This window comes from Tachypleus tridentatus, chromosome 8, assembly GCF_004210375.1.
Source record: "Tachypleus tridentatus isolate NWPU-2018 chromosome 8, ASM421037v1, whole genome shotgun sequence".
NCBI lineage: Eukaryota > Metazoa > Arthropoda > Merostomata > Xiphosura > Limulidae > Tachypleus > Tachypleus tridentatus.
In genome coordinates, this window is record NC_134832.1 from 13608326 (window position 1) to 13629670 (window position 21345).

At 32.9% G+C, this 21345-nt stretch overlaps 1 long non-coding RNA gene across 1 annotated transcript in view; it reads left to right on the plus strand.

Annotated features, from left to right (window-relative positions):
- The window catches only part of LOC143258554 (uncharacterized), a 94964-nt gene extending 73947 nt beyond the window's left edge, over nucleotides 1-21017 (plus strand). Inside the window, exons 2-4 of the long non-coding RNA XR_013032353.1 lie at nucleotides 6057-7496; nucleotides 11921-12055; nucleotides 20753-21017. This is a non-coding gene — a long non-coding RNA (uncharacterized LOC143258554). The remainder of the gene's footprint in view (nucleotides 1-6056; nucleotides 7497-11920; nucleotides 12056-20752) is intronic.
- Nucleotides 21018-21345: the final 328 nt, after the last annotated feature.

Below are 21345 nucleotides of genomic sequence, written 5' to 3' on the forward strand. Positions count from 1 at the left end.
TACTTTTACCTGATACATCTTAAGATGTGTATTTACGTTTTCATACATGCAAGGGGTACGTAAGACGTATTTATTGCGTTCTTGGTCCATACATAGACATAGAGTTTTGTTAACTTCTCATGGTATATCGATATAAACAAACACTTTGTGTTTCTTGACTTCTCACAGTATACCGATTTAATTAAACATTTTGTGTTTGTTGGATTTTCACAATAAATCGATATAAACAAACATGTTTTATTTGTTGACTTCTTAGAGTATGCTGATGTAAATATATTGCTTTTGTTGACTTCTCGCAATATGCCAATATAAACAAACATGTTTTATTTGTTGACATCTTACAGTATGCTGATGTAGATATATTGTGTTTGTTGACTTTTTACAATATGCCGATGTTAACACGATATGTTTGATACTTTTTTACGCTATACATTGTCAGTTCATTTAATCTATCTTGTACGAGTCACGTATAACAAAACAAAGAATAAATCTGGATATAAGTATTCATTTTCAGCATCGGCGGATTTTTTTATTGGCTCACATTGTTTACTATTGTTGTCTACGCCATTTATAACTATAGGGGTGTGGTCAAGTTTTATCGGCTCCTCCCATTTCTTAACGAGTCGTGATAGCAAGACTAGCACTAAAACCATTTCTACAGAATTCCTTTTTCATGATTAGTGTACAAACAAATTATTTAATTTCTTTCATCTCTCGTCGTTTTTAGTACTTTCTTCTTTTTTCTGAAATATTTTATTTTGTTAGTTAAATGTGATTCTACGCAGTTCTATTAATTTAAAAAATATATATAATAATAATGTTTTTCTTGGAAAAACTTCGTTAAAGAAGTATGAACGATTAATTTATAATATACATATTTTTGCATAATAAACCATAACGGATGCTGCACCACATGAAAATTATCTATAAATGAAAACTGTTTTCCTATTATATTTACGCCCTTTCAACCAGAGAATGAGCATTTCTTTCTCGATTTTCAAAAGCCGTACAATTTGCTAAAAAAAAATATTTATCCAGAAAAGATGGGAAATTTCTGTCACTTACAGCCAAACTAACAATACTCCATTGTTCTAGTTAGTAACTGATTATATATTTATATATACACATCAAACTCACGGGTGAATATATAAAGAAATGCAAAAGCTAATGTTAAGATTTGTTTGTTTTTGAATTTCTCGCAAAGCTACACGAAAGCTGTCTTTGCTAGCCGTTACTAATTTAGCAGTGTAAATCTAGAGGGAAGGCAGCTAGTCATCACCACGCACCGCCAACTCTTGGGCTACTCTTTTACCAATAGTGGGACTGAGCGTCATATTATAACGCCCCCACAGTTGAAAGAGCGAACATATTTGGTACGATGGGATTCGAAGCCCCAATCCTCAGATTACGAGTCGAGCGCTTTAACCACTTGGCCATGATGTGTCAATATCTTAACTCCTTATAATTCTATAAGAAGAGCTTTTTCTTAAAAACAACCTGAAATTAGAAAACATTAAACTGCCATACACTCATTGAATTAAAACCATGCTTTAAGTGAAAACTACAATAATTTTAACTTTAAATATAAGTGTACAATATTTACTCGAACTGGATCTTCATGAAGAGAGTTCCCCTACTACCGGTAACTCAGTGGTAAGTCTGAGGGATAATACTGCAACAAATCGAATTTCTATATACGAGGTAGACAAAACACAAAAAAGCCCAATGTGAAGATTTGTGCTTGACAACAAGCAAACAAAGTCACAAAACTGGATTCAAATCTAATGACCTGCTGTTAAAAATAAAATAAAAAATTAAAACAATTATAAGAAATCTGGCAAACTTCGAATATATGTCATCATAATATCAGCAAATAAACGTTAAACAAAAATCACTTCAGATCACATAGACTGTGAACATACTGAATGCAGTAGTATAGTAAATATTGCAAACAAGCCAAACATTTAGAAACCTTTAAAAAGTCATAAGAAAAATTAAATGTATTTTTGTATTACTTTGTATTTCAAGGTAAAATTGAAGCATAAGCTAGAGACTTTTGAAACATTTATTACTTAAGTGAAGCATAAGCAACTAAAGCTTATGAATGATGTGTCGTTACAGATGAAATGTCTTTAAGAAATCGTTTAAAGTTTTAAGAAATTAGCAATCATACATTGTGGCATACAAATTTCTAATAAGCTTACTTTCCTTAAGGTGGCCAGGTGGTTAAGGCGCTCGACTCGTAATCCGAGGATTGCGGGTTCGAATCCCTAAATTAGAGACGGCTAAAATAGATAGCCCTTTTGTAGCTTTGCGCGAAATTCAACAAACAAACAAACAAACTTTTCGCTAGCAAATGTTCTATCAAAACGTGTTAAAGAAAAGCCGAAGATTAGTTTTTGACTCTGCTAGTCTGGAAAAAGTCTTTACAACTTAATTTGATGTCGATAAAAAAACACTAATTATAATGTGAAAGCTTGCTACTTAAACCAACTGCTAGATACTCTTCCGAACAAATGACACTAAATGTAGATATATCAAACTAAAGATTTTTTTTTTGCTACGAATAATGTTTCATGCAGAACAGTGAGTTGCTGTCTAATTGGGTTATTTCAGCTCGTAGGTTTTTATATTCACTTCCTAATTTTCCAATTTGCAGGTTGTTGGGTTTTTTTTATCATCGTAGTCCGAGCTCCTAACAATTTTCAAACTGCGTGTACGGAAAACACTACAAAACAGAATGAGATGTTTCAGGAATATTAAATACTATGTTATCAGCTGTACGTATTGGAAGGTCTAATCATAAAAATCTTGATTATTTACGTTAAATACTTTCATTACATCCTTGTTCTTTTATGTTTGCATCAAACACATTTCTAAAAACCGGCTCCCCAAACTCTTTATAGCTCATTAAGAAATGTTCTAATGAACAAGCAAGTCTTAAAATCTCTTAAATTATTTCACAGTGTATATTTTCACACGTGAATATTTTATGCCAAGTGGGGAGTAGAAAACGAACGTTTTGAAATCACTGTATGATACCAAGACAGACTATTGACACTTGTAGTCATTAAATATTTATTGGTGTTTTTCTACATGTACTGTTCTTTATTCGCATTCTTCAAAAGATTCCCAGTATTTTAGCTCTCAGTGTTATTGTGTAAGAAATGTGCAGTGTTGTTCTAGATGGTCACCATTTGTTATTGTATGTATGTTTTGAATAGTTAGGAAACATGAGATAAACTGGAGTTTTACAGTAAATTCATATAACGAATACTGTGATATAGTGTATTTGTATTATTAATTTCTATATAGTATGTGTGTGCGTATAGGGATTTAAAATCAAAAAAGCTAAACATACAACTAAACTGCATATTATATAAGCGTTCTTTATATTACTGTAGAATAAGCTGTTACTTCCGCTTATCTCTGAACACGTAAGGTAAAAACATGAATTTTATTATATTATTTACTACAGCACACTTTATGCTTTTATACCGGCCTATCTGAGGTTAGCTTTTGTTAATATACTGTGTCTAAAAATGTTAGAATTATATTAGGAGGTAAGAAGTCATAAAGTTTAACATAAATGGAAATACATTCTTTTTTCATTTATCTATATTTGTAGTTAAAATAAGTTAATTTTGTTTCAATGGTCAAATTGTCGGTTGTCGTAAGAGTTGTTTCACATTGAAAGGTAACTAACTGTACAGACGTTTTTCTACATACATTACATGTAAAACAATCCGATAGATATTTTCGAACATCGACAAACTTTGTGGACATTATACTGTAAATTGGCTTATTTTTGTTGACGCACTGAAGAGTCGTTTTACTCTAGTCATTCTGAAAGTAATTATAGATAATTTAAACCCTTAGTTTTACATAGATTATTGGAGCACTTAGTTTCACAGATAAGTTGAACATCTGATTTTACAAATATTTTGAACACTTAGTTTTACAGCTAAGTTGAACACTTACAGATTTTTTGAAGAGATTTGTTATGTTGATAACTGTTTCTCGTGCTTTTTGTATTACTCCTGCATTAAAGCACTTCGTTTATAATAACTTCTAGGTTTAATATGTACTATTATACTCTTGTTTGTCAGACTTATTAATCACATCTATATTGTTAAGCTCTGTCTAATGTTCTGAATTAATTCTGTATATAAACGTGTTATTTCTCATATTTGTTTCGGACAGAATGTCTCTACACACACTTCCTTATTTTCTGTATCTCAAGAGGACTGATACGGGTATTAAAACTAACCCTGCAAAGAGAGTTGCAAACTCTCTTTAATAACCTGAGGATAATCTAAAAAGGTCGAAACGTTGTACTGTGCTTTATTTTGGTAAAAGTGTTAATACCCATACCAACCGTCTTGAGATACATTTTTACTTCAAGTGGGGTGTGTGTTTTCTTATAGCAAAGCCACATCTGGCTATGCTAAGCCCACCGAGGGAATCCAACCCCTGATTTTAGCGTTGTAAATCCATAGACTTACCGCTGTACTAGCAGGGGCTTCCAGTGGGTTTCTCGTCATCATGAATTACTTATATTCCACTTATTAAACTCTTGGATTACTTCTAGATTTAAAAAATATATTTTTTTAATCTCTCCATTATATTGATGTTGCTCTCCTACAAATTTATTGTTCTCTAATGTTTGGTTGTTTTGTTGTCATAGCACAATAGTACTTCCTTTTTGTATTTTTTAATTACGTACACATTGAAATTTCATTAAACATATTATGAATGGTTTGTTGAACTTAGGTTTCAAAACTCAGTCTTTATGTCTTCTAATTTTCTTTAACGTAAAGTTATTCTAATATACAATGTTGCGCATCTTCATACGGTGATTATCCAGTGCAGTTAGTTTTAAAAAAAATATCTTATATTTTTCTTACTAATTGCTACCATTAAGCAAAATAAACTTTTAACATGCGACTTTAAAACATATTCTAAACAATATCCCCCTGCATACCTTCACCTTCCTATAATCCATATTTTATTTAACAAAATTATTTGAGTATGTAAACCCTCTGTTTTGTAGTTTGTTTCAGTTAAGTTGCAGGAACCAGTGATTAACTTGTTAAGTTTTTTCAGTACTAATCTAGCTGTATTGCTTCAATATGTCCTAGATGACCGACGTTGGTGCATTAAGCCTTCAATGTCTGTCTCGTACTCGGTTACCACAGGGAAATATAAATGTAGCGTAGTGGGTCATACCTTTTTGTTTCTATTGTAAGATGCTATTGCATCTGATTAGTTTTGTGTCTGCAGTAATGTCTTCGAGATTGTTTGTTTGTTTGTTTTGAATTTCGCGCAAAGATACTCGAGGGCTATCTGCTCTAGCCTTCCGTAATTTAGCAGTGTAAAACCAGAGGGAAGGCAGCTAGTCATCACCACCCATCGCCAACTCTTGGGCTACTCTTTTACCAACGAATAGTGGGATTGACCGTCACAGTATAACGCTCCCACGGCTGAAAGGGCGAGCATGTTTGGTGCGACGGGAATTCGAACCCGCGACCCTCAGATTACGTGTCGAACGCCTTAACCCACCTGGCCATGCCGGGTCCTTCGAAATTGTACAGTTGGAGTTTACCTCTCGTTTATAAACTGAGAAGTTTTAATTTAATTTTTCATATGCTCGTTCTATGCTACCCTGAGAGCACGTTTTAAGTTCTAAGATGAACTCTATTAGTTACGTTTAAGATCGGTTTTATCTTGAATCGTCATCAATTATTAATTGTTCAAGTTTTACTTTTAACGGTCTTATGCTGATATGTACAATCGAATAAGAAAGTTATCTACAGTTTTATTTTTATGTTATTTTATCTAATTTCATCACTTTACGCACCTTAACCATTCAGAGCTCATGTTATTAAGCCTATCAATTACATAACCCATTCAGATTATCAGAGAATCATAAAGATAGGGTAGAATTTATAGCATGAAAAAAGATTTAATTAAGGTTAGCTATGTGTCAAGTTTAATCATTAGGAACGTTTGTTTCTAGTTCATAATATTTTTTTTTTATTTCTCCCTTATTTCAGTGCATAACGATAGAACAACAAACTAGTCTGGAAAATGAGAGAAACAACAGCATTTGGCTTAGGGGGAGAAGAGGATGGAGGGAAAATAAGCTCAATTATGGATCTATGGTCTAATCCAGCATTCCAATCCCCCATCGTTGACCCTCAGATCTCTTGCCAAGAATGCTGAACAACGACCCAGATAATACAAATTCACAGGTCACGTTAATGGTCCTGCAACGTTATTCCTGGGCGAAACGGTAGGACAAGCCGTTTTGTACATCCAAGCGAGTCAGTATGTGATGATATTCTATGGGATGCTTCCATAGTATTTTTCAGCTGTCAGCCTCCAATTTAAATATTTTCTAACAACAAAAAATAGTTAAAATATATTCAGAGATAGACCTGCTTGATAGAAGTATTCTATCGCACTTCTTCATACTTCATGGAGAAAACACACGAATATTATCAAACTGCACGTTGGTATATGAAAGCTAAGTCGCATTACCTCTAGATGAAGACGTCACTAAATGATTAACAAGCTCACCAACATGTCTAGCATTAAGCTAAGATAATACACCTAAATAACCAGTGTAGCATCCAACTGATATGACGCCAGTAAACAGTTGACAATTCATTACTACTGTTGGGAGTAGTTCAGCTAATTTTACCTAAGCAGAAAGCTAATGCAAAATGTTTGCTTTAACTATTCTCAATAGGAAGATTTAGACGGAATTCTGAAACGACTCAAACAACTAATTTTCTTGAAGGCTTCATTGCAAGACCTAGATGTACTACACCTTGTGGTAGCCCTGGAAGCTTCGGACATTGTTATAGATCTGAATGAAAAGCAGTTAGCTAATTGGAACTGAATTGTAGAATAACTTCATTGTAGGTTTAACTTTACAGGAAATCGACTGTACAGATCGCAAGACAAGACACGGAAGACCAAACAAAATGTGGGCATCTTGTTCTGATTATTCGTGCCATTTAAATGATAATGCATATTGGAGTATGAGCAACTGACCATAAGGATATCTTCATTGACGATTCCCTTAAAGTTATGGAAAGTAAACAATATTCAGTCATCACGAATCTTCTGGCGTTAAGTAAAGTTGTACTAGTAAAGATGAGGTTTGAAATAGTCACTTTAAACAAAACTTCACAGCACCAAAACCGGTAACAACAGCTATTGTGACTTCTTTAACTGCTACACAACTTTCATATGCACCAGCCATAGTTGAGGCGAACTGCAGATTCAAAATCAGCTGTTGCAGCAGTATGACCCTTATGATCTACATCTTAATATAAATCAAAATACGTGATATCACTGTAAAGAACCAGGATACTGGATTTAGAACTCTGCACCTAAAGCTCATGTACACAGAAGGATACACAAGAGCAATCTTGCACTAATTAGAGGTGCTGCCAGACCAGCTACATAAAACTTACTGGATACAGGTTAGTTATGGCCGCTAACATAGTAAAATCTCTGTGTCTGAAAGTGAAATGGTTTACTCAGCTCAGTTTGTACACAATCTGATATGTTTTTTTAACTTTATGTAGATATAAAATTGGTTTCTCGTTAACAATGAAACAACTAGGAATTTGCTGAAATTTGTCGTACTTCCAGTAAATTTACCATTTCATTCTAGCCAACAAAGGTCAGCTGGAGGTAAACTACTCAATGTTTTAATACTATTTCCTTCACAGAATGAATATAGTAGAATAGTTTATCTTATCTCAGAGTATCGGCTTCTTAGGAAAGTACCTACTGCAAGTAGGTGTAGGTGTTACTGTAGGTGTAGCCTATGGAACAAGTGAGGTTCTGATCCGTCGTTAGGTCATCAGATACTGACCAATTAACAGAAACGGTAGAGATAATATAAAGGGTGATTATTTATTACACAAGTAGTATTTCTTCATGAACTAAAAATGCAGCTTCATAATACTACTTTAGAAAACAGCAATGGAGACTATGTATAAAATCCACTGTTTTCTGTCTAATCGCTCAGACTAAATATTTTGATGATAAAAATGTATTCCAGTTCTTGTGTTTTTTCTGTAATGATGAAAACAACGATGATAATATTATCAGATACGTATGGTGTTTGGAGTATAAATATGTGAAACTGGCAGAATAACTAATATTACTCAACTGTTTTACCCCAACAGCAAAACACTTGACTTCTGTTGCTGCTGACACAATCTAGATACACAACAACTCGGTAATATTGACTGACTCTACAAATGTATTTATTATACTTGTTGTTGTTGTAGTTTTGAATTTAGCACAAAGCTACACAATGAGCTATCTGTGTATCGAAACCCGGTTTCTGGCGTTGTAAGTCCGCAGACATACTGCTGAGCCACTGGGGTCCGCAATACTCCTAAGCTATCTGATATAAAGAACTAATTACCATATAGTACAGCCACTAAACCAGCTGAAAAACTGCATTACGTAACCATATAAAGTGTTTATCATCTCTTGTAGTGATAGTCTGAAGAAAAAAGTATATAAGGGTATGTGGGAGACTTCAAACAGGCGAAGTAAAGAATGAATTTTCACTCGTTTGAACAGATGAATGTGTGAATGCTTTACAGATTCCTTTCTAATTCAAATCCCTACTTGGTGAAAGGTAAACCTGTGGTTAATGGAGCTCACATTATATAATTTACAACAGAAAGTATGTTTGATATGTGTCAATGACGTATTAGTGTTCCAAAGTTGTTCGTGAGTTGAGAAGTTTAAGTTTTACAGTCTCGTCTTACATAAGTTTACCAGGACGTTTTACATTCTAAGCTGTGCTACAATAATTAAGTTTAAATTTAGTTTAGTGTCATAAATTTATTATGTTTAACGCCCCTTATATTTACTTTTCTTTGTTTTTCAGTGATACAAAGAGTTCCACAAATTCCAGAATACTATACTTAAATATACTTTGCTTTATTATTTGAGATATCAAATAAAGTGAAGTATGAATTAGGGATAGAAGTGATCCTCAGTTGATTAGAAAGAAGTATATACAAAGTTCAGCTATAAGTATATGAAAACACAATGATAGCTTGTTACATGATTAAAGTTTGTCTTGCATCTACAATTATTAAAATGATAATTAAAATTTATTGTGGTGTGATTTGATTAGATTGTGAGTAGACTGTATGCCTTAAAAATCACCAAATGTCCAGCCACAATGTACACTGAGCTTACACGTATGATTAATGTGTTTATGTAAAACGTTTAGGAATTATGTCATCTGACTATAGATTCCTTGGGTTTAATTAACTAATTACTTCAGTTTCAGTTAGTTTAAAAGACACCATGAAATTAATAATTTTGAAGCTCATTAATCCAAAGTTTACGTAATAGTACTTTATTAAGCATGAACATAAAATTCATCAGTCCTTTACTAAAATGAACTTGAAAGACACATATTGTGAAAAAAAAATTACATTGATTAAATTGCTGTCGATTTTAGTTTTTAAGCACGACTTAGGGCTGACGACTGGCACTTATCTCTTCAAATTTATCAAGGTGAATGGGTTCTACGACAGGTATTTTATCATTATCACTGCCATCCTTCGTAACAAGTTTTTTTTGCAAAGTGTACTAACGGTTTTATTCTATTTCTGTTAATAACATTTGCCTTGATATACAAAAACCATTTGCAGAATGTAACACGTCTAGTTTGTCTATCACTACAAACTATAATCAACCGCACTAAATGTTTTTTTTTGTAGTTGTTGTTATTCTTTAGTAAAACCTGGTGCGCAAAGTTTAGTGGATTTCTTATACACCCATTTTTTTACTATTCTTATATTTCATTGGACTTCAGATCTGGCAAGCTGGTTTCGAATCCGTGTGATATCACAAAAAAATATTTGCGCGCTTTAAACTGTGTGTGCGTTTTAAGTGTGATAGTTACTCCCTTAGTGTGGATAGTTGGTGATAGAATGTTGACGATTGGCTGTCTTCCTTCTGGTCAACAGTTCAAAATTATGAACCGCAGGCCTTAATAATTTTGCCATAAATACTTTTCCATCATTGTTTTATGCCATATGCTTACTGCTGTACCAGGTTTTCGTGTTTTCGGACACAGGATTGACTCGGACTTTATTCCCGCTTCACAAGGACAGGGCCCGGCATGGCCAGGCGTGTTAAGGCGTGCGACTCGTAATCTGAGGGTTGCGGGTTTGCATCCCCGTTGCGCCAAACATGCTCGCCCTTTCAGCCGTGGGAGTGTTATAATGTATCGGTCAATTCTACTATTCGTTGGTAAAAGAGTAGCCCAAGAGTTGGCGGTGGGTGGTGATGACTAGCTGCCTTCCCTCTAGTCTTACACTGTTAAATTAGGGACGGTTAGCACAGATAGCTCTCGAGTAGTTTTGTGCGAAATTCAAAAACAAACACAAGGACAGCCTTTTAACCTCTCAGCTCGCATGACCTCTACCTGATCAGATCAGTGGTAGGTGTCCGGATATTAGCTCCTGACTCCTTAACCTTTTTATACTCTTTAAAACAAGTTACTGTTTTCTTTTTATTATATGTATATATATGCGGGTTTATTTTTATATGCGCTTTCATAATTGTTATAGATGCGGTTTTAGCTCCATTATTACTCTTGTTTACATATATTACAAATAAAAATAAATAATTTTTGCAGTTGCTATTGGGAAAATTATTTTGGTTAAAAAATTCAACGTAGATTAAAATTATATAATACTACAAAAAGTATGAATACACAGGGCTAATTCAACTTTGAAGGTATAAGAGAGAAGTTTATTATATTGATGTTTGAATTATTCCTTTATAGTCGGAACATGTACATACATGAGGCCAAGCCGTTTCTTTAAATCATATACAAAATTTCGTTTTATAACAGAATGTCTTAAATGAAGTTTAACTGATCTCACCGTTAATATCAGTAAATTTTTTTGAAGCCACCCTACTATTAACTTGCTTTTTGTGCAGGAAATCTGAAAAGTAATGTTAGTCATACAATTTCAGTTAGTTTGAAATATCTTCATTTTAGATGTGAAATTTATACAACAATAGATGCTGCACTTATTGAAGTTGAATAAATGTATTTCTGTTTTAACGAGATTCAGAGCTTCTGTCACATGCAGTGCTCGTAATTTTAAATAATCTTGCTTATATAATCTATATGCAAAAACGGCTCGTTTGGGTTGAGAAAATATTTTACATCGTCACCTGACGATGACCGAAGAAGGTCGAAACGTTGTTCGCTCTTCTATGTAAAATATTTTCTCAACCCAAACGAGCCGTTTTTGCATATATATTTCTCTACAAGTGGGTTTCTCGACATCACTGATTGCTTATATAATGCTGTGTAATTATGTGTTCCAAGCAATTATAATAAAATAAACAAAAAATAAACTTTGAGAATTGTGCTTATTTGTTTTTTAGAATTATTATTGAATATCATAAATAAGAATCCATATTAACGATCGTAAAAATTTGTAATCTTATAAATGAATTACATATTTATTATTTAGTTAAATATACATACACGTCAAAAGACTTGTCCTATTATCAGGAGTTTTAAAATAATCGTTCTGATAATATCTATGATCATAGTAAACATAGGAGTAAAAAACTATGTGATTGAATCTTGGACTAAGTGAACATGCGCATACCCGAATGGCATAAGCAATTAGTCAAACAGAGGTGTATTTTTGTTGCACTCAATTTCTGTGACGTCCATTAAATATACTATCTATTTTATGTCGCAGCAAACTCCTGACTTCCTTTCTTGTCGTGACATTATCAACTTTAACTTTCTTATATTCGTGGTCGTATATCTCTTTAGTTCTATTGCAAGAGAAGAAATCACATAACAACAGTAGATTTGTATTTCAAACAGCTCGTTTCCATGAATGTCACGTGCTAGATTCACACTTTCGATGTCGAGAGATGAACGGGAACGAACGGTACGTTAAAAAATAGACAACCACAGTTTTTACGACCACCCACGACGATGAGAATCCCAGATTAACAGGTAATGAAACATTTATTCTCTACTATGTATGCTTTATTAGCACCGTCTTACAGTTAGTTGTAAGCAGTAAAAACAGATGTTCATATTTTCAAATTATTATTTCTTGTTAAGAGCGGTAACTTTAGTTGTACTAGCTTTCCAATACAAAAACAATGTGTTTCGTGTAGTTAGGGAAAACGTTTGAAAAATCTTCTTTGTACACAAGTCAGACTGGTTTTGGAACCGTTATATAGTTGTTGTTTTTTTAAAATTATAATAAATGCTTTTATTATTTCAACCTTACATTCCAACTGAATAACACTTTCATACAACACTTTCATGAATAACACTTTCATACAACACTTTCATAATGTGTAATATAACACCTTTTATAAAACCTTATTCGGTTTTGATTAAATGTGCAATAACTGAGGTTTATTTAGTTAAATTAAGATCGTGTCTTCAATTATGACATTAAATAGGTAATACTTCCGTTTAAGACACCACTGAGTTAAAGAGTTCCGTTAATCTACGTGCTTGAACACTAGGAGTCACAGCTGAGGGAATTGCCATAAATGAATTATTATGCGTTTTTTGTTTAAGTCTTTACTTAATACCACAAATAATTGAAAATAAATAGATATATATAGGCAGACAAATAGATAACTCTAACCCTAAAAACAAATTCAGTGGTCTCTTAGCAACAACTATTTTCACTCAATTAACTGACATCGAGTTAAGAACAGGTTTATCATAACAAGGTCATTACGCTTATTACACATCATCTTTTTACTTTTAAATAAACGTTTCTATTTTGAAGCAATTACAAAACTGGATTATTTGTTTCGATAACCTATTTGTATCTTTGGTTTTAATATTATACATTTATATAGTCAGCGAATAACTTAACTAACAGTATTGCAATATGTTATGTATATATAGATATATATGTATGTATATAATTTGTGGTGTGTAAATTACTCTAACTACTCAACAGCCTTTAGAGCAATATCATTTATAAGTGTATTGTATGTAATTTTTATGTGTATTACTTCACTATAACAGCTGGAAACACTTAATATACACTTTGTACTACCAAAACAATCCCAAAACCTACTGCTTAATTAGTTCTATGATCGCTATCCTAATACAGCTATGAAGCACAGCTTTGGGCCTGGTATTATTTTACCAAGCATGTTTTCAACTATTTATATTATAAGCGTATAATGTAATATTTTTCTGTTGTTATTTCTAATTTTGGCCAAATAGTGATAAAGGAAAGACTGGTTTACTATTAGTTCAACGGGTAGTCAGTACAATTCAGATCTCTACAGGATAACATAAGACGTTGATATTGTCGATTTAAACCAGACATTGATAGTATATAATTGTGGGATGAAACATTACCCTGATCAAACAATTCCAGCGTGTTCATGTAAAACATTTTATATTTATGGGTATTTAGAAGTGTAGACGCTTTATTGATAAGTTATGCGTCTAGTCTCAGAATACAACTCCCATCATAACACACCCATTGCAGATCTTTACAGTTGGTCAAACGTAATCACGGTTTAGTTAAATTGTTCATTTACCAAGCTCCAGTGCAATATTCTGCTATAGCTATGAGAAGCATCACTTACGATCTCCAGGAACTGTTGACAAATTATAAAACTTCTTGGGTATGATAAACATTTTCAGTACCCCAAGTCTTAAGTGTCCATATTCACGCGATGGATACAGAAAAGTCACGGTGAAACATTCCACAAATACACCTTACTATATTTTGTAAATAAACGTAACAAATAGATGTTTGTTATGTGTTCAACAACACTTTCGACTGCTTTCTTTGAAAACTGTTAAATCCTTAATGTAATTGAATTATCTTATATCTTGTGTACTTGTGACTTTGTTCGTCTACAAACTATTTCTATAGTTTTAGAGCTAGCAGAATACTAGCAGAAGAAGAATACACTGCTGGCCAAAATCTTAAGGCCAATGAACATAAAGGCAAAATATGCATTTTGCGTTGTTAGACTCAACCGCTTATTTGAGTAGAGCTTCGAAAGATGAAAATAAGAAAAGGGAAAATAAAAAAAAAACCTTTTAGCATTTAATAGGGAAAATGTGAACACTATGAAATTAGCCTAAATACTAGCTGGTCAAAAGTTTAAGACCATACTGAAACAAAGCGTTAATCGGTAAACACGTAACGAAATTTAGTCATTTGTGTTCAAGCATTAGCGTTGTCAACATCTTCTACTGACATCTCCTGTGTTACATTGGGTAAAAACATAACAAAGACTAAAAAGTTGACAGAGTTTGAACGTGGCAGAATTGTCGAGCTGCAGAAGCAAGGTCTCTCTCAAAGTGCCATCGCTGGTGAGATTGGGCGTAGTAAAACTGCTGTTGCAAATTTCTTAAAAGACCCTGACGGACACGGAACGAGAATTTCAAGTGGTCACCATAAGAAAATTTCCCCGGCGCTGAGCAAGAGGATTCGACGGGTTGTCCGGCAAAGACACCAGCCGATCGTCGAACCAGATTAAAGCCCTTACAGGCGCAGAATGCAGCTCAAGAACATTAAGACGGCATCTACGAGAGAAAGGCTTTAAAACCGTAAAAGTCTTTAAAGACTACACCTCCTTCCACACCACGAAACAACTCGGTTAAACTTTGCCGAGAAGCACCAAACATAGGACGTAGAAAAGTGGACGAAAGTTTTGTTCTCTGATGAGAAAAAAAGTTAACCTGGATGGTCCAGATGGCTTCCAACGTTACTCGTACGATAAAGATATCCCACAGTGGAGGAGGTTCGATCATGATCTGGGGTGCTTTCTCCTTCCATGAAACAATAAAGCTTCAGGTTATACAAGGACGTCAAACAGCAGCTGGCTACATTGGCATGTTGAACAGAGCATCCTTATTGACCGAAGGCCCTCGCTTGTGTGAAAATGACTAGATCTTTTAGTAGGACAACGCTGCAATCCACAATACTAGCAGGATAAAGGACTTTTTCATGGCGAATAACGTGATTCTTTTGAACCATCCAGCGTGTTCGCCCGATCTGAATCCTATTGAAAATGTTTGGAGGTGGATGGCAAGGGAAGTCTATAGAAATGGACGTCAATTGCAAACAGTGCATGATTTTCGTGAAGCCATTTTCACCACTTGGAATAACATTCCAGCCAGCCTTCTGAAAACGCTTATACGACCATGCCAAAGCGAATGTTAGATGTTATTCCCAATGACAGCCGTGCAACTCACTACTGAGACTATTTGTTGGGCATTTCCTACCCTGTTTAGGACCTCTTTTTGGTATGATCTTAAACTTTTGACCAGTTAGTATTTAGGTTAATTTCATAGCGTTCACATTTTTTCTGTTAACTGTATTTCTAGTTCCCTGCTGGAACAATGGTACGTCTTTAGACTGCATCACTCATATTATGGATTCGACTTCCTTTAAAGGCACAGCAGATAACCCGATGCGGTTTTGCATAAGAAAACACATAAATATCTCTAATTCTTGATGACGAGAAACCTGCTTGAAGTAAAAATGTATCTCAAAACGGCTAGTATGGGTAGTAACACTTTTACTGATAAAGCAGAGAACAACGCTAATAAACCTGAAGATGACCTAGAAAGGTCGAAACGTTGTTCTTTACTTTATTAGTAAAAGTGTTAATACACATACCAGCAGTTCTGAGATACATAAATATTTCTATTTATACATAAAAAGATTTCTGGCATACGTGTGCCGCTTAAAGCAGTGTTGAGAGACCTATTTATTTTAAACTTTACTGTTATTTGTAATTATATGATGCGAAGGAAACAACTTGTGTTTCAGACATAAAAAGATAATTTATGTTTCTGTCAATCACCAAAGAAAAACGAAATCTTACATTGACAATATTTTTAACTGAGTTCTATAACGCACGACAATTATCGCTAACTGATGAAACTTTACCCTTATCTTTAACGACCTGACGACTAGTAATACCGACATGTCTGTCGTGTATTCCAAAGCTGTAGAAACTCCCGAGCTGCCAGAGGCTCTACGCATCCCGGAATATCTTGTATTGATAAATACATAGAAAAGACGGCAGTACCAGTACTTAGTAGCTAGGGACCACCAACATTGCGCTTGTTTCTGATTATATGCGCTAAGAATGATTCTGCTTCTCGATTTTGATTTACAATTGCTGAATATCGGAAAAATATCAGACATGTGAAATATCATGCTTTCCCTAATAAACCAATAAATCTTTTTCAGGGTAATATTTTTTGTTTTAGCAATTTTTCCTTAACTCTCATATAGAGAGCAAATAGCAATTATTAAAATATATCTTAGTGCATGCTTCTACTTGTTCAGGATTGCTTTAACATGTCTCACGTGAAAAGGAAAACAAAGTGTAATGGCTAATGTAAATAGTTAAAATAAATCAAGGATTTGAAAAACACAAGGATAACACTATGTGATCTGAAATACATACAATTATGTATGGTTACAGAAGTAAATGTAACGATCTTCACGAAGCCAGTATTTTCCTTTTTTACTTATCACTAAGAATAATCTGACATTTATTATTATTAATCTTCTATGCTGACATTGGAAGATGTTTAATTATTACGATAATATACAATGTTCTTTTAATTCAAAAACGTGTCCACAATACATTGTACGTTTGTACTTTTCAATAGCTCAAAAAAAACATTATATTCAGACCTATAAAGTAAACAAAACAACTTTATTTCATTTTTTTAGTTTATGTACTCACAATTCTTTTTAACGTCTCAACAGATTTATCTTTATTTATTTCAAGAATAGTGTCATTAAATTGTTCTTTTTTCATAATAATAATAATGAAGGACGCGCTTTTCATATTGTTTCTACAATTAGTCTTACACTAATTGCACACAAGATGCCATTGTAAGCCCATCTGAGACGATTCAATAACAGTATTCAAGCTAAAACAGTAAATCCAATTTTAAACCTGTAACGACACTGCCAAGACAGTTTGGAATTTTAAGAATACTCGCACTAAGAACATGGACATTTGTTCCAATGATAAAGTCGCTTGTGTGTTGCCAATTTGAAAATCGTTCTTCCATGAATAATTAGTTTCCCAGTCTTTTCTCTTTGTCGTTTCCTAAGCCTAATATTGTCTTGGGAAATACAATTGTAAGTTGGATTATTCTTAGTGACAGGTTTCTTCCCGTGTGTGGAAGAACTGAACAAACAGATGACAGATATCTACTACTGTCTATATTTCTGTTCCTCATCTTCACTTCTCAATACACCCATAAACAAAACGCGAGAAGAGAAATGAGAAAAAAGTTTGAGACTGATACAGGGTCTCTTGATTGTGCTAACACATGCTTCAACCGTGTGTGTTGTTTGCTAAAGTAAAGTGGGTCGCTTCTGAAGCAAGTCTAATTACATCTTCTAAAAATGAGGAGAAGGCGTTTAGTAATCAATCTCATTTGTCTTCCAAGGTGTCTACTCATGTGTAGTATGTAGATACTACTTTTCCTCAGAAATAATCTCATTACATTTTTAGATTTGTTAGCTGTTTAGTTATATAATATTTATAACGATAACCGAGTGAGTTTTTAAAACTGATATATTATAGTTGGTTTATTATCATAACACAAAGAAGAAAAAATTAAATTTAGTTGTGTGAATTACTTTGTAAAGTGTTATATAATCGTAACAGATACATTAGAGTATGCGCACTCTAATAATATATAACTATATCGTCGAATTAATTCAATCAAATACAACAAATTAAAAGCATAATTATGGAGTTTACATTATATAAAATTAAATTATTCAAAACAATCATGTGCTAGGAATAATGAATATCCAGTTTGAATTTGGCACAAATTATATTTTCGTAAAAGTTCACTAGAACTTCTAACTGATAAAAATATTAATAAGCAAAACAATTCCTGAACAGATTTCTGTCAGGAGTGATAACGAAGACATAACTTATTCATTTACTACATACTGTTACACAATGTTTACTGAAAACCTCTTGGCCAGACGTTATTTGTTTTCGCTACAAAGCTTATGTGTCCGATTACTCTGGATACGAAACTTATATGTTAAACTTTGCTATCGTGTGTTTGTTGCAACAACTATGAATTGTAATTCATAGAAGACAGAAGTTAACGTTTTAAAAAGTTGTATAAATAGAAGTATGCTTCTTGTATCTACAATTATTGTCGTGGTTCAGAGAAGAAAGAAAAGAGGTTTTAAAGAGTTGTAAAAATGGAAGTATAATATATTTTTTGCATCTACAATTATTGAAACAGATAAAGTAAAGACCTCTAACTGTTTTAGAATCACAAAATAATTTCACAAGATAAAACATTTAACGGTTTCACTTTTTATAAAGATTAAATAAGATTAATAGAATGTTAAAGGAACATATTCACAAATATTACATTGTTTATTTGTTTGTCTGTCTGTATTTAAGAGCAAAGCTGCAACATTGAGTATCTATGCTGTAACAATGACTTTTATTGAAACCCAGTGTTTAGTTACAAGCTTTCAGACCTATATACCATTAAAAGCTAAATATTATAAGCTTAAAACAATCATTAGGATTACAAAAAGTAAAAGCAATCTATTAATTTTCTTTTCTGTTTATATTTACTTAGAGATGAATTATTCCTATTCTGTAACTTTCTTTAATAATTTGATCATTGTTAACAAGATACATGTTTTAATTTTACAATAAATGAGTTCCACATTTTACATAAAGGTGTGCAATAGAACTTATCCTAACATCTAGTTATGATGTTCACTTTACATATTAATTACGTAAAGTGAGTGAAATAATGCCATTAATTAATAAAATAGTAATAATCTTATATTTGTGCTAAAAATAACATAATATAAGCTTCATCCAAGGGAAATAATAAGGGATCTGAGCCTTTTATTTCATGTTTGTTTCCTATATCAGTGATCGCATATTTTCATATACAAGCTAGAAAGACTCGTGTCACAGTGTCAAGAGTGTGTATTGGTGCGTACATAAGTAGATTGGAACACTTTACCTCCTTTGTATCTAACATATTTATATTTATATAGATAAGTAGCTAGCCAGCTAATACAAAATTCGGGTATAAGTTGTAATGATAAATGATATTTTATAATATTCTGGTATATACATCACAACTCGTTTTAGATTCAAAATTAATATATCTTCATCTCTGAACATAAATGGCACAGTGATATAAACAAGTTATTGTAAAAGTTTAATAGAAATTGGCAGCAATTTCCTCAAACAGAGTTTGTGAAAGTTTACCAGGATATTGGACAGAGTTAACCATCATCTCTTCAGGTAACAGTTTTTAATTTGTTTGTTTTGGTGCCAATACAATGCACCATTTACAGTCGCCCACACTACAATATGAACATACTATGTGATACATAGCAGCACGTCATGACACATCTACATACATTTATTAATAATTCACTTCATACTTGTAGATAATTGTTTATCAAGATAAGTAGAGCTCTTTCTTGATGTTGATGTGTGTAAATTACACTGTTTTCTTTGAAATTAATTTATATCTGGATTGACTACAACATCCTTATGGAAAAACTTGTTTCTTTAAATTCCCTTTCTAGTAAAGTTAATTTGTTTTCAATTTTACTGCTTTCTTTCGTAATAAACACGTTTTAAAATTACATTTTTCTGTGTTATATGGTGTTAAATGTTTTCTACGAAGTTTACGTTTGCACTCAGAAACAAGATTAAACTGTTGAGAAATACAGATAAAATGAGTAAAATATATGAGCATTTTATTACCAAAACAGGGTTATCCTGTTCCCTCTGAGTAATGTTTGGATCAATTTGGTGCTGATGTGTTTTTAATGAATTTTAAAAACTAACCTTATTGCAAAGTAATGACACAATCGTAACGAACATTATGATAAAGACGAAACTATCGAAGTACTGATAGAAACGGTTTATGTATTACACTGTTGTGTAGAACAATGACTTGAATGCAGATAACCGTTGTGTGGTGAATTGTAAACATAACAATGTTTATAGTCAACGAAACAACAGTGAAATAAAAAAATGTTTATTAAACGGTTGACAATAAGTTTGAATTATTTTGAAACAATTATCCAAAATAAGTTATATGAATAATAGTTTGAAACATTTTTAAAAAAATATCTCTTTTTTTTTTAAGTCCTACTTTACGTCAAAGTATCTACATGTTGATTTGTTTTATTTACAATATTTTTAGCATTTCAGTTTGACTACATTCTACAAAATTAATAGCATATTAAATAAGTAAACGAAAACAAGTGAAATGTCGTTCCCACCACTACACTGAATACTAATACCAGCCGAAAGTATAGACGATTACTCTATGCTTTGACATTCAAAGAGAAGCTTAAATATTTAATACATTTTGCCTTCGATATTTGTGCACTAGTGTAATACTTACTATACACGTGTGTTCATATATATTTGTGCTTTCAATGTTTTCGTACAAATAATCTATTTAATGAGAATCTCATTGTGCTGAACAGTATCATTGTTTCAAAAAGGCATTTTTATTTTAGCTTCTAAACCATGATATCATTGTTTCAGAAAAGCGAGTGTTTTTACGTTATCTTTTAAGTTATAACATACTAGCAGCTGAAAAAGTTCTACAAAAACCACTCTTATTTCTCTTTCTTTTTCTTTCTATCAGAATTACATACAATCGTACCATCATCTATAACATAAATCCTTGGACGTTCCTGTGTGTGGCTATGTTATGGACAGCTATCCAGAATCGAAAGTGAATTGCTTCACTGCCCTCTACTGATCAACATTGAGTGTATCCTAAATCTCGTTTCGTTCCCTTGGCTGACTCTTTTCTTGTTTTATTTTTGAAATGTTTTTTATTTGTTTCCTAATATATTTAGAAATGTTTCTTTCAAAAAACAACTTGAAATAAAATACGGTTTATTTTCTGTTAATGTAGCGTTTTTTTTTTCTAAATTATTAGAGATTTGTTGTTCTCGGTCTGGCATGGCTAGGTGGTTAGGACACTTGACTCGTAATCTGAGGGTTTCGGGTTCAAATCCCCGTCATACCAAACATGTTCGCCCTTTCAGTCGTGGGCGCGTTATAATGTGACGATCAATCCAACTGTTCGTAAGTAAAAGAATAGCCCAAGAGTTGGCGGTGACTGGTGATGAACAGCTAGCTTCCCTCTAGTCTTACACTGTTAAATTAGGGACGGCTAGCGCAGATAGCCCTCGAGTAGCTTTGTTGTTCTCAATAGACAAAATTGTTTAA